Below are 15,000 nucleotides of genomic sequence, written 5' to 3' on the forward strand. Positions count from 1 at the left end.
TTGTGTATATATATATATACACACACACACACACACACACATATATATATATATATATATATATATATATATATATATATATATATATATATATATATATATATATATATATATATATATATATATATATATATAATGTGTGTGTGTGCGTGCCATGAAAATATATTGTAAACCATAACCTGGTCCAAATTTGAGCACTACATACATGGCGTGTAGCTTATATATTTATATGTTTTGGTGGCTGTAATTTTTGTTCCTGTTAGTGATTTTATAATTGTTATGTTATCTCCATTTTATCCTAGTAAAATTATTTACCTCAGTTATCATAAATTGTCCTAGGTTTTTGCATTTTTAGTTCTTGTGGCAACTTACTGAAGTCAGGTCTTCAGAGATACTTTTCCATTATCTTTGTTGCATTTAGGTTCCATTCATGTAAAATTTTTCATGCTTCTAGTCCTACGTGTATTTATGCTCCCTATGATATATGATCTTTAATAAAGAGCCTGGTGTCTTTTTGATTCAGTTTATATTTTTAGATCAATTTAGGAGAAAGTGTGAGTATTGGCACATTCAGTGGTATTGTTTTCGTCCTTCAGAGGGAAGTTCGGTGAACACAGTGGCATTTTATTTGTAGGTATTAAATGGAGAAAGTAGTGATTAGCGGCCACGAAATAGCGTTTGACAGCCTTCTGCAATTGGAGGAAAACTCGTATGAGAAAACATTTTGCGGTTCAAGATTATTATTGTCTGCATTGCATTGTTTTACCTCACTTTTTATTTACGGAACGCTCAGCAGTTTCTCTCTCTCTCTCTCTCTCTCTCTCTCTCTCTCTCTCTCTCTCTCTCTCTCTCTCTCTCTCTCTGTCTTTTGTTTCTTTTTATCTCTCAAACTTTGGGAAACACCTTTGCGTCTTGTTTCAACTCTTTTTCGTAGAACGAAAGGTACTGGGACAAGGACCTTTTGGATAATATTGAGCAAGAGGTGTATAAAAAGGCAAGAAATAGAGATACGACGAAGATATGGCCAATAGCCTCAAAATCAAAGCCAGCCCCACATCATCGAGTGGTGCCGGGGTTATGTCTTAAAGAGACAAGCGTACTGGGGCTTGAAGATGATGTGGGGTGGACAACACCTTACTGTCCCTTCTTTGACTTCCAAGGAACAAAGCATGCTGGAAGAGGCTGTGTTTTTCCTCTCTGCTCAGGCAGACCGAAGAAGGTACAAACAATTTTGACGTGGTTAGGTCTCATGGGGAGAACGGAGACGAGTAAAAATATGGAGATTGGTGTAAAGATGGTACAAACAATTTTGACGTGGTTAGGCCTCGTGGAGAGAACGGAGACGCGAAAAACTATGGAGATTGGTGTACAGGATAATTAAGAAGTCAAGGAAGGAAGCAGGCGGAACTGGCAAAGCGCTTGCTGAAGAGGTGTACGAACGAAGAGAATGGTAGGGTTTTAATTACAAGGAAGTGTTAAAGTGCGTACAAGATATACGAATACGTGTCCGGTACGTGGAGCTGGTCGAAAGGCTGTTAATGAGGTGTTTAGCAGTCCAGAGACTGTTATTAATTTATTAGGGGAAAGAACTTGGTGACGATAAAATGACCATACTTGTTTGAACGCTGTTACCCTGTGATTAGATTAGAATATACAATTTAGGCCGAAGGCCAAGCGCTGGGACCTATGGGGTCATTCAGCGCTGAAAGGAAAATTGAGAGGAAAAGGTTACAAAGGTGTAACAGGAGGAAAACCTCGCAGTTGCACCATGAAACAATTGTTAGTAGAGGGTGGAAAGTAAGATGGAAGAAAGAGAATGTGAACGGAAGCACAGTAAAAGGAACGGAAGAGGTTGCAGCTAGGGGCCGAAGGGACGCTACAAAGAACCTTAAGTAATGCCTACAGTGCACCCCCTGAGTTGCAGTGACGGCACTAACCCCCTACCGGGGTTACCCTGTGATGAAGCGTTGTCGGATGTCAGATTCTGTTGCATGGATGTAAGAGAAGACTATCGGTATGGCATGTATTCTACACCTGTTCAGTTCCGTCCACCTGTTTGCCTAACACAGTCTATCCAAGAGATACACCTGTAGCTGAAGCTACGATTAACAAATACAGTTGTCGTTCCCGGAGTGGTTTTTTCCAGTTATGGTGCGTAATTATGTGAGATGGCTATGAAAGAGTATGTTGTGTACGTTTAACTGAATTTGTACTTCGTGTACTTTGTCTGTCTAAAAGCCTAGCAGTTATATATATATATATATATATATATATATATATATATATATATATACATACATATATATACATACATACATACATACATACATACACACACACACACATACATATATAAATACACACATACACACACACACATATATATATATATATATATATATATATATATATATATATATATATATATATATATATATATATATATATATATATATATATATATATATATATATATATATATATATATATATATTACAGATTATTCAAAGGAATGAGAATCTGATCGGAGGAAACCCAATACTTGCTAATCCTCACGTTAATGAACTTATCCCCTTGGCAGTTATTTATTAAACTTCTTGAGAAAAGAGACGCCTCGCATGCGTTTTCTAATCACCGTATACAAGTGCTTTCCATGTTTATTATTTTCCCCCTTATTGGATTTCTTTCGTTCTAGTATATCACAGGATTTTCATGTTAGATATTTACTTTGCTTAATATATATGTATATATGTACTCATTATTTTGATAATTTGAAGACTTCATATAATTTATTTAGTTAGGTCATTGATCTCTGGAGGCTGGGTCGGTAATGAGGTCATTTTCTTATCAGAGGACGCCAGGGTGAGTGTCCCATCCCTGGATAAGATGAGAAGGCATGAATGAGGTGGGAGGTGGGGTGGTGAGGGGTTGCAGCCTCATCCCTTGTAATAAAAATCCAGTTATTTATCCACTTGTATGTTTTTGTTGATCTGTTGGTTTTACGATTTATGTATTCATTTGCGATCCGTATGAATCTTCTGCATAAAGCAAAAATAAATGGGAAATATCTCGTGGAGTTGGTGGTTTTTCAGCTTCTCTTGAAAGTCTTCTGTCAAACAATTGGAAGTTTTTCCTCATCTCTTTGAAAGTCTTCCTTCAAGCAGTTGCAGGTTTTTCCGCGTCTCATGAAACGCTTGTGTTATGCAATTGGAAGTTTTCCGCATCTCTTTGAAAGTCCGCGATTACGAACCAGTGCACGCACTTAATTATTATTGATAGAGAGTTTTAATTGGTATTTTAATGAGAATCAGTGATTGTTTATTTGTTTAACGTTTGCATAGTTGATGGGACCTTCCATTTCGTTCAGGTGTCGAGGACGCCAGCGAACGTCCTTGAAAGTCAGTGCCCTTAGGCTTAGAAGTGGAGGAAAAGGAGGACAAGAACATGAGGAGGAGGAGGGGGAGGGGTAGCGACCATGGGGTGTGTCTGCCTCCGCACAGGATCCTTGCTTGCCATGAAGTTGCTCCCTATGTCCTCCGGGATGATATTCTGGGAGATTGCCCTGGATCCTGTTACTCGAACCGTTGCGCAGTGTTTAATCTTTTTTGGTTATTTATTCATCACGCTATGCTTCCAGTTTCATTCTTTTTATTACGCTTTTATTTTGGTTGGCGAGAGGTTAAGTTCGTGCGTGCGTGTACATACAGCTTATGCGCACGAGCCGAGGCAGTTGATGGTGTCGGAGTACCGGTATGCGCAGGCGCCAGGACAGTTTAGTGGCAGGCACTGGTTGTTTCCAAAGGGCTTTCTGTTTTGCCTTTCTTTCTGCCGTTTGCGGTTTTTCGAAAGCCAAAGAACGGTCCTCCTGTCTCCTCCTGCACGCACGTCCTCTGCAAGCAAGTCTTTGCTCTGGGTTTTGTCATGATTCATCAGTAGTCTCATGCGAACATTATTTGAAATGAACTGGATTATTTTTTGGTTTCCTGATCGCTGTATTGAAATTTGGAGCCTTTTTTGAGTTATCCCTTTTCGTATTTGACAGTTAGTGTGATGATCATGCTTTCGTAACTGTATAATATTTTGACGTTTTTCATAACTTTAACGTGGTGTGACATTAACGAAAACGTCACACGTGAAGGAACGTGAACCTATATTTAAGTGCATTACTTTTCGTTGTGTCTTGTTTTTCCCGTTATTTCCTCTTGCGGTGACACGTGACTTAAAACCCCAATTAGACGATCCTTGAAGGGAGACGCCTTTCGTGGACAAAAGGAACTCGGCTCAGAAGAAGACAGAATAACAAATAAGCAAAAATGCGTGCCCCGAGAGCACTATTAAGTTACTTGATACTCAACAGGGCCAGGTGTCATAGCGTCAGTGTTCAGTACATAGCAGTATTGAGCGTGTTCAGGTGGTGGACTGCGGTGTTGGTGTGTGCTGTTGTTTGTGTGCAGGCTTCGAGAGTATAGAGATCAAAACCTGTTAACTCTCAACAAGTTACGACACCGTTTAAGGGGTTTTGATTCCACCTGACACATTCGATACCACTCGGAACTATCGACGTTACTCTGGAATTTCGATACCGATTGAAGAGTTTCGATTCCCCTTTGGACAATCGATAGCACTTTGTTTCGATACCTTTAAGGGCCATCGGTATCATTCGGTGTGATTTTTAAGGTATCATTAACACTGTAAAAGGGGTGACATTTTGCAGTGATTGTTTTGGTCGGTGGAAAGTATCGATATGCCGTAGAGAGGTTGCCAAAGGGGAGCATTGCTCGCTCGGTGTTTGGAATGGAAAGGCTTGTCGTTCCACATACTATATATATCTATGGCTGAGTAAGATGCTGCAAGGAAAATGGAATTGACTTTCAGGTTTATTGGTATATACACATACGTACATACTTACGCACACACATATTTATATATAAAATGTGTTTGTACATACTACAAATGTTTGACTAAGTAAAATCTTTATAGCGTTCGCCGGATAATATTTACTGTGTATGTGTGTTTGTATCTGTTTGTAAGTCGGTATGAGGCTTACATGTGGTAGGTTATTCCCCTGGATGTGAGAACAACATCCAAGGGATTTATCTATTTATGAAACTGAATGTCTTTTCTGAATGTGAAAATATTTTGCATGGATTTCTTTATGGAGGTCGCGTGTTAAATTATTTATGTTCTGGTAATTATTTACGTATTTATTCGCATGTATTATAGAAAGTTGAATTATTTTCTGTGATGTTTCATGTATTTTCGTACCAGTGTGCAATATACGTATTTATGTTATGATGTTGATTATATTAGATATTCAAGAAATGTGTGCATACGTTGGAAGAATATCGATAGTGATAGATTTTGCCCCCCCAAAAAAAAAAAAATCGAATGAAAAGTAAAACTATTTTCGTATGTAGTGGCAAATACCTGATTTGAGAATGTCCATAGTGAAATTTAGTGAAAGCAGTACACACAGAAAAAAAAAATCTAAAGAAAAACGCGAAGAGGGCGTGAAGGGAAAGAAAGAGAAAGAAATGGGAGAGGAGAGGACGAAAGTGAAGGGGAGGTGTAACCGGTACGGATACGTGTGTGTGTGTGTGTGTGTAAATGTGTATGTATATGAATGTGCGCGCATCGTTCTGCGGAGGCTCACCAACCGTAACTGGTTCTGTAGAACTGGTTTTCGGGACCCTCCACTCAATCTGGAAGTAATGAAGTTTACGAAGAATCAGGGTGGCAAATACCACTCGTCGAGTGATATTTGCTCATTTCTTAAAGGAGTCTAGTGATGAATTTTATTTTAAATCAGGCATGGAGATTAGAAAGTGACACGTAGGATCGAGAGTCAGGATTGAGAGTAAAGCTTGGCGGTGGTAGATGAAACTTCAAACCTTCTCGGTGTCTTTCACTATCTGCTTTTGTGAAGAGAAAAGTTGTTTTTGATGGATTTCCTCCAGCCTTTACAGTCTCTCTCTCTCTCTCTCTCTCTCTCTCTCTCTCTCTCTCTCTCTCTCTCTCTCTCTCTCTCTCTACTGTAGATTCTACATTCGAAACTTTGGCATTTAACGCTTTGACTTTCATTAGGCTGTGAAAAGTAATTTTCATTTTTCCTCGTCATTTGCTCTCTCTCTCTCTCTCTCTCTCTCTCTCTCTCTCTCTCTCTCTCTCTCTCTCTCTCTCTCTCTCTATATATATATATATATATATATATATATATATATATAATATAATTATATATATATATATATATATATATATATATATATATATATATATAGTCAATACTGTATATGATATGTGTATATAATTATATGTATACTGTTATATACACACATACACATATATATATATGTATAGAGAGAGAGAGAGAGAGAGAGAGAGAGAGAGAGATAGCATTTCTAAGTAAAGAACGAGACAGCTATAACTGTTCGGATTAACTTTGGTCACTGTAACAAAAATTTGTGTTAATGAATCCCGGTATTGACACGGTGTTGCCCAATGCATGAAAAGTAGTCGGGTATTCCCGTAACATAGTGATATAGCTCGTATGAGCATGTTGCCTTTGCAAATTACGCCTGTGTACTTAGCATGCGGATCTGATTACGTTATCCGATAGCGTGATTTAACTTCAAATAACATCCACCGCATTTACACTAAATCTAGCACATTCTAAATAAGGCAACTGAAGATATGTACAGCATAACACGGGATTTATATCCTTAGGGTGATTTATTAGCGAAATGTTATACTATTTAGTTATTTTCGAAACTTATATGAAACATTGCTGTTACCCTGCGAGTATATAGTGTTTTTGGAAAGTATTAAGCAGTTTTAGTTTTTATAATCACTTGCAGTTGTAGTCTTAAATTGAAACTAACTCCGTTTTAAACAAATCTCATTATCAGCGATTTAAAGGTGCGTCATCAGTTGCTGAATGTTCAGCAGGTTCGTTTTTTTTATATCATTAGTATAAAATAATTTTTTTTATAATGGCAGGATGTGGTACAGGTGCCTTTGTTTTTTGTTTGTTTACATATTTTTCTTTTATTGATAGTGCTTAGATTTTACGTAAATCAAGTACACTACGTTTTATTAATATTCCTTTGCGAGCGTTGCTTCGTCATGCTTCTTTCCTGCGTAATTTGCAACTGACCGACGTTTACCCTTTTGCTTTGGTGTTATTTTGAAGAGGGGAGGAGGGTGGGCGAGAGGGCGGGGGTTTGGTTGGGGGGCGGGCGTGGTTTAGGGGAGATGGAGTCAGGAAACCGTTGGGGTCACTGGATAAGGAGAAAGGCGTTGCGACGTATGATAAACCTGCTTGCTTGCAAAGGCTCGTCCCGTGTTTGGCATATCAAGCATCCTCAGAGGGAGATACGCCTCTGTATCTAACTAAATAATTGTTATTTGTTGATTTATTTGTTTATGACTAAATCTGTCTGTGTATATAGATCTGTCTATATATATATATATATATATATATATATATATATATATATATTACATATATTTGTATATATATATATATATAAATATATATATATATATTATATATATATATATATATAAGTATATCTTTAGTTTAACCAGACCACTGAACTGATTAGCAGTTCTCCTAGGGCTGGCCCGAAGGATTAGACTTATTTTACGCGGCTAAGAACCAACTGGTTACCTAGCAACGGGACCTACAGCTTATTGTGGAATCCGAACTACATGATGACGAGAAATGAATTTCTATCACCAGAAATAAATTCTCTAATTCTTCATTGGCCGGTCGGAGAGTCGAACGCTGGGCCAACTGCGTGCTAGCCGAGAGCTCTACCCACCCTCCAATGAAGAAATATATATAAATATATATATATATATATATATATATATATATATATATATATATATATATATATATATATATATATATCTATATATATAAAAAGAAATATTTTCTGTTAAAACAGTTCCATGAAATATAAGGAGCCCATAAAAATGCCAAAACGTAGAGTGTAAGGCTATATTTCAGAGACCAAACTCTCTCCTCATGCTGAGGAGAGAGGCAGTTTGGTCCCTGAAATATAGCCTGTACTTTCTATATTTTGGCGTTTTTATGGGCTCCTTATATATATATATATATATATATATATTTTTTTTTTTTGTGACATGCACCGTGACATTTTTTTTTATACTCACAAATATTAAGTTACAAATGTCGGTTGATATCTATTTCACAATAATTGGGAATAACTACACCCAAGGGAAGTTATAATTGATAACCGCTTCGTCACCATGTGAGTTATTGATGGATTTCCTTAGACGGCACCGTAATTTAATCTTAAGTTAATTTTATTCTCTCTCTCTCTCTCTCTCTCTCTCTCTCTCTCTCTCTCTCTCTCTCTCTCTCTCTCTCTCTCTAAAGAATCCTCGGCTCCCTTAGAGCCAAATATACAAATGAATTTGACAAATTAAATTACTCTTCTCAAAAGCGAAACTAGTTCGTGGATCTCTCTCTCTCTCTCTCTCTCTCTCTCTCTCTCTCTCTCTCTCTCTCTCTCTCTCTCTCTCTCTCATTGACAAACATGTGGAAGTTCTAAACGGCAATATCCAACCATTCATTCTCGAGAAGCCTACCGCGTGGTAGCCTAATGGTCCTGATGCAGCGAATCCAGAGTTCGATGCATGCAGTTAGTCAACTGCGGTGGGTCAGAGGTCTTTGGTGCAAGTAACTTCATCCATATATATATATATATATATATATATATATATATATATATATATATATTATATATATATATATATATGTACATAAATATATGAACATATCTATCTATATGTATTACTTTATATATATATATATATATATATATATAAATATATATATATATATATATATATATATATGTACATGTATTATATTTATATATACATATGTACATGTATTATATTTACATACATATACATACATATATATATATATATATACATACATACATATGTACATGTATTATATTTACATACATACATACATATATATATATATATATATATATATATATATATATATATATATATATATATATATATATATATATATATAGAGAGAGAGAGAGAGAGAGAGAGAGAGAGAGAGAGAGAGAGAGAGAGAGAGAGAGATTCGTGTCATAGAGTGCGTCATCTGAATCTGTGAATCAAGTTACACCGGCGGATATGTAACGTGTGGGAGATTGTCGTCATGTACCTGTTTACTTGTGCATGAATAAGTTCAATTAAACTTCCCCAGATGTTCGATATATTTCATATTTTCATTTAAGCTTTTTCATTTAAGCTGAATGTCATTTATGCCTTCGTGTTTTGTTCTAAAAATTCAATATTTACTTTGTGTGTGTGTGTGTGTGTTTGTGTATAAAAGAACGGTAAGCTATGGGTTTGGTCCCTCATGTATTACTGTTATTTTTAAAATCTCTCTCTCTCTCTCTCTCTCTCTCTCTCTCTCTCTCTCTCTCTCTCTCTCTCTCTCTCTCTCTCTCGTGAATTCTCGTGCCGCTCAACATTAACAATGATTTTCTACATATTTTGTCATTCACAATGACTCTCTCTCTCTCTCTCTCTCTCTCTCTCTCTCTCTCTCTCTCTCTCTCTCTCTCTCTCTCATGTGTTGTTGGGTATGAGGAATTTCTATTTTTTATTTCATGCAAATAGTTTTGTAAAGGTTCAAGGTTATTGTACGGAAACAGATCAACAAGTGTGTGACGATGTGGCGTTTTCTCTGTTACTGAAGTTTTGAATTTTTTCATCATGGCTTCCTGATTTTTCTGTTAATAGTATTAGTTTTTATGGTACCTTTTTATCGTTCGTTCGTTTTTATGTCATGTAAAAAAAATCTTTGTCACATATGGGCATTCAACTTTGGGGAAGGTGCTTTGTAAGATCATGTCGCTTATAATATTGAATTTAGAGAAGTGTGTTATTATTATTATTATTATTATTATTATTATTATTATTATTATTATTATTATTATTATTATTATTCGGAAGATGAACCCTATTCATATGGAAAACGCCCACGTGGGCCATTAACCTGTAATTCAAGCTTCCGAAGACATGGTGTTCGTTCGAAAGTACCACGATGTAATGGAAAATACAGAAAGAGATGTTATTAGAAAATCAGATAAATTAACATATTAGTAAATTAATAAATAAAAATGTAAGTAACTTAGTAAAATACGTCATCTGATGTGTAGTATGTGTAGTATGTATATGGGGGCTGAGTTTTGTATATGTGTTTGTGTGTGTGTCGAAAGTAACACTGATTAATTGTGCTCTTGGACTTGTTGCAGACTCCCCGCTAATTAGCAAGTCCGTTTGGCTATATGTTCCATAACCTTTTAATTAAAACTAGGAATAATTTTCATTGAGTTTTAAAATTCAGTTCCCTGGGAGGACCTCCCTTCCATACTCAACTCTATTAAGAGTAAAGAAAAAAGTGCAAAACTGAATCAAGCCATCAGAACCAGGAATAATTTTCATGAGTTTTAAATTCAGTTCCCTGGGAGGATATCCCTTCCACACTTATCTCTATTAAACGTAAAAAAGAAAAAGAGAGAGCCAAACTGAATCAAGCTCAATAAATGCCGCTTCTTTATCAGAAGTCTCAAGCAAGAATGTGGCGTCTTTTCCTTATCCAGATAATCAGGTGAGCATTGCTTACTTGCTTGCGTCAGGGCCAGTGGCAGAGATAGATTCAGTCATGACCTTGAAGATGTGTGTTCAAGTTCATGACCACTGCCACGAGTGCAAATGCTCCCCCTCCTACCACCTCCCTCTCTCCCCACCTCCACACTCCCCCCCGCGATTTTTAAGGGACACCTGACACAGCTGTTTGGAGAGAGTTTATGAATTATCGTTTACGTGGAAGTACTGCTCCTACGCAGTGCTTGTTCCTTCCTTGCAGTTGTATCCTTTTGAGCGTTGATAACTCTGTGCCTTAGATACTTAGTTGTAACTCTGTGCCATAGATACTCGGTTGTTATTAAGTGCAGGCTGCGTATCTGAAATGAAGTGCTTCTATAAATACGGCAAAGCTCTCTCTCTCTCTCTCTCTCTCTCTCTCTCTCTCTCTCTCTCTCTCTCTCTCTCTCTCTCTCTCTTACGAATTATGATTAATTCTGTTTTCATTCTTTTATAAATTATATAATGGAAAACTAAGATTCCACTCTCTCTCTCTCTCTCTCTCTCTCTCTCTCTCTCTCTCTCTCTCTCTCTCTCTCTCTCTCTCTCTCTCTCTCTCCTTGGTTATATACATGGATAAACGTACTTTTTTTCTCTCTTTATCTTATCTCTGTGGTAATATGTTCTCTCTCTCTCTCCTTGTAATATAACCCCTATTCAACCCCCCCTTGTTTGTGTATCCCTCGGTTTTCTCTTTCTTTGTACCCACGTCGTTCTGCGTCTCCCAGGGACCTCTCTCTCTCTCTCTGTGTGTGTGTATGTGTATGTGTGCTTGAAGATTTGAGGATTGTTTTGGTGTTGATATGTGTTTTATTGAGGCATATTTCATGGTTAATTTTTACATAATTGTTTTGTAACTGGTTGTTTTATTAAGGGTAGTTTTATTGGTCTCTTTATAATATATATAATATATATATATATATATATACATATATATATGTATATATACATATATATATATATATATATATATATATATATATATATATATATATATATATATATATATACATACAAACACACACCACAGTGGAAGATTTGAAAAGAGTCTCCTGTATGATACTGGCATGAATTCCTTCTCTTGTGTTATGAACTGCTGTAGATATACAGTATACTACATAGGTACGCGTATATAAATATATATAGTGACATATATAAATGTAAACGTGCTCGTGATCGCTTCAGATACTTTGAAATAACACTTTTAACTGGAGGAATGATGTCATTAAACCGGTTGAAAGAACGCTCTTTTAACTGGAGGAATGAGGTCATTAATCGGTTGAAAGAAAGCTCTTTTAACTGGAGGAGTGAGGTCATTAAACCAGCTGAAAGAACGCTCTTGTAACTGGAGGAATGTCATTAAACCAGTTGAAAGAACACTTTTAACTGGAGGAGTGAGGTCATTAAACCAGTTGAAAGAAGGCTCTTTTAACTGGAGGAATGAGGTCATTAAACCAGTTGAAAGAAGGCTCTTTTAACTGGAGGAATGAGGCCATTAAACCTGTTGAAAGAACGCTATTTTAACTGGAGGAATGAGGTCATTGAACCAGTTGAAAGAACGCTCTTTTAACTGGAGCAATGAGGTCATTAAACCAATTGAAAGCACGCTTTTTGAACTGGAGGAATGAGGTCTGAATGAGGTCATTAACCAGTTGAAGAACGCTCTTTTAACTGGAGGAGTGAGGTCATTAAACCAGTTGAAAGAACGCCCTTTTAACTGGAGGAATGAGGCCATTAAACCAGTTGAAAGAACGCTCTCTTAACTGGAGGAATGAGGTCATTAAGCCAGATGAAAGAACGCTCTTCTAACCGCAGGAATGAGGTCATTAAACCAGTTGAAAGAACGCTCTTTTAACTGGAGGAATGAGGTCTGAATGAGGTCATTAAGCCAGTTGAAAGAACGCTCTTTTAACTGGAGGAATGAGGTCTGAATGAGGTCATTAAGCCAGTTGAAAGAACGCTCTTTTAACTGGAGGAATGAGGTCTGAATGAGGTCATTAAACTAGTTGAAAGAACGCTCTTTTAACCGAAGGAATGAGGTCTGAATGAGGTCATTAAGTAAGTTGAAAGAACGCTCTTTTAACTGAAGGAATGAGGTCTGAATGAGGTCATTAAGCCAGTTGAAAGAACGCTCTTTTAACTGTAGGAATGAGGTCATTAAACTAGTTGAAAGAACGCTCTTTTAACTGAAGGAATGAGGTCTGAATGAGGTCATTAAACCAGTTGAAAGGACGCTCTTTTAACTGGAGGAGTGAGGTCTGAATGAGGTCATTAACCAGTTGAAATGATGCTCTTTTAACTGGAGGAATGAGGTCTGAATGAGGTCATTAACCAGTTGAAAGAACGCTCTTTTAACTGGAGGAGTGAGGTCATTAAACCTGTTGAAAGAATGCTCTTTTAACTGGAGGAATGAGGTCTAAATGAGGTCATTAAACCAGATGAAAGAACGCTCTTTTCAGTGTAGGAATGAGGTAATTTTGAAAGAATGCTCTTTTAGTGGGAGAAGTGAGGTCATTAAACCAGTTGAAGGACGCTCTTTTAAGTGGAGGAATTAGGTCATTAAACCAGTTGAAGGACGTTCTTTTAAGTGGAGGAATGAGGTCATTAAATCAGTTGAAAGAACGCTATTTTAACTGGAGGAATGAGGTCATTAAACCAGTTGAAAGAACGCTCATTTAACTGGATTAATGAGGTCATTAACCAGTTGAAAGAACGCTCTTTTAACTGGAATAGTGAGGTCATTAAACCAGTTGAAAGAATGCTCTTTTAACTGGGGGAATGAGGTCTGAATGAGGTCATAAAACGAGTTGAAAGAATGCGATTTTACCGGGGGGAATGAGGTCATTTTGAAAGAACGTTCTTTTAACTGGATTAATGAGGTCATTAAACCAGTTGAAAAGGTCATTAAATCAGTGGAAAGAACACTCGTTTAACTGGAGGAATGAGGTCTGAATGAGGTCATTAACCAGTTGAAAGAACGCTCTTAACTGGAGGAGTGAGGTCATTAAACCAGTTGTAAGAATGCTCTTTTAACTGAAGGAATGAGGTCATTTTGAAATTACACTTTTAACTGGAGTAGTGAAACGAGTTGAAAGAAGTCATTAAAACATTTGAAAGAACACTTTTTTAACTGATAAAGTCATTAAAACAGTTGAAAGAACGCTCTTTAACTGGAGGAATGAGGTCATTAAAACAGTTGAAAGAACGCTCTTTTAACTTTAAAAACAGTTGGAACAAACTGGAGGAATGAAGTCATTAAAACAGTTGAAAGAACGGGAGGAATCATTAAAACAGTTGAAAGAACGCTCTTTTAACTGGGAATGAAGTCATTAAAACAGTTGAAAGAACGTCTTTTAACTGGAGGAATGAAGTCATTAAAACAGTTGAAAGAACACTTTTAACTGGAGGAATGAAGTCATTAAACCAGTTGAAAGAACGCTCTCTTTAACTGGAGGAATGAAGTCAGGTCAGTTAAACGCTCTTTTAACTGGAGGAATGAAGTCATTAAAACAGTTGAAAGAATGCTCTTTTAACTGGAGGAATGAAGTTTAACTGAAAGAACGCTCTTTTAACTGGAGGAATGAAGTCATTTTGAAAGAACGCTCTTTAACTGGAGGAATGAAGTTAAAAACAGTAAACCAGTTTAAAAGAAGAACACTCTTTTAACTGGAGGAATGAAGTCATTAAAACAGTTGAAAGAACGCTTTTAACTGGAGGAATGAAGTCATTAAAAACAGTTGAAAGAACGCTCTTTTAACTGGAGGAATGAAGTCATTAAAACAGTTGAAAGAACGCTCTTTTTAACTGGAGGAATGAAGTCATTAAAACAGTTGAAAGAACGCTGGAGGAATGAAGTCATTAAAACAGTTGAAAGAATGCTCTTTAACTGGAGGAATGAAGTCATTAAAACAGTTGAAAGAACGCTCTTTTAACTGGAGGAATGAAGTCATTAAAACAGTTGAAAGAACGCTCTTTTAACTGGAGGAATGAGTTGTTGAAAGAACACTCTTTTAACTGGAGGAATGAAGTCATTAAAACAGTTGAAAGAACGCTCTTTTAACTGGAGGAATGAAGTCATTAAAAAAGAACGCTCTTTTAGTTGAAAGAAAGAACGCTCTTTAACTGGAGGAATGAAGTCATTAAAACAGTTGAAAGAACAACTGGAGGAATGAAGTCATTAAAACAGTTGAAAGAATGAAGTCATACAAAACAGTTGAAACTTTTTAACTGGAGGAATGAAGTCATTAAAACAGTTGAAAGAACGCTCTTTTAACTGGAGGAATG

General features: G+C 36.6%; 1 protein-coding gene across 10 annotated transcripts in view; it reads left to right on the top strand.

Moving 5' to 3' along the window:
- The window catches only part of LOC136847085 (UNC93-like protein MFSD11), a 101,519-nt gene that overhangs the window by 16,308 nt on the left and 70,211 nt on the right, over positions 1 to 15,000 (top strand). Inside the window, exon 1 of one of the 10 annotated variants that reach the window (XM_067118379.1) lies at positions 3,726 to 3,896. The exons of 6 other annotated variants lie outside the window; for them this stretch is intronic. The gene's annotated coding sequence lies outside the window, so the exon portion shown is untranslated. Of the gene's footprint in view, positions 1 to 3,725; positions 3,897 to 4,376; positions 4,678 to 15,000 lie in introns of those variants that run through there. 3 more of the 10 variants (XM_067118380.1, XM_067118384.1, XM_067118385.1) reach the window with 3 other exon arrangements.

Source organism: Macrobrachium rosenbergii, chromosome 16 (genome assembly GCF_040412425.1).
Source record: "Macrobrachium rosenbergii isolate ZJJX-2024 chromosome 16, ASM4041242v1, whole genome shotgun sequence".
NCBI lineage: Eukaryota > Metazoa > Arthropoda > Malacostraca > Decapoda > Palaemonidae > Macrobrachium > Macrobrachium rosenbergii.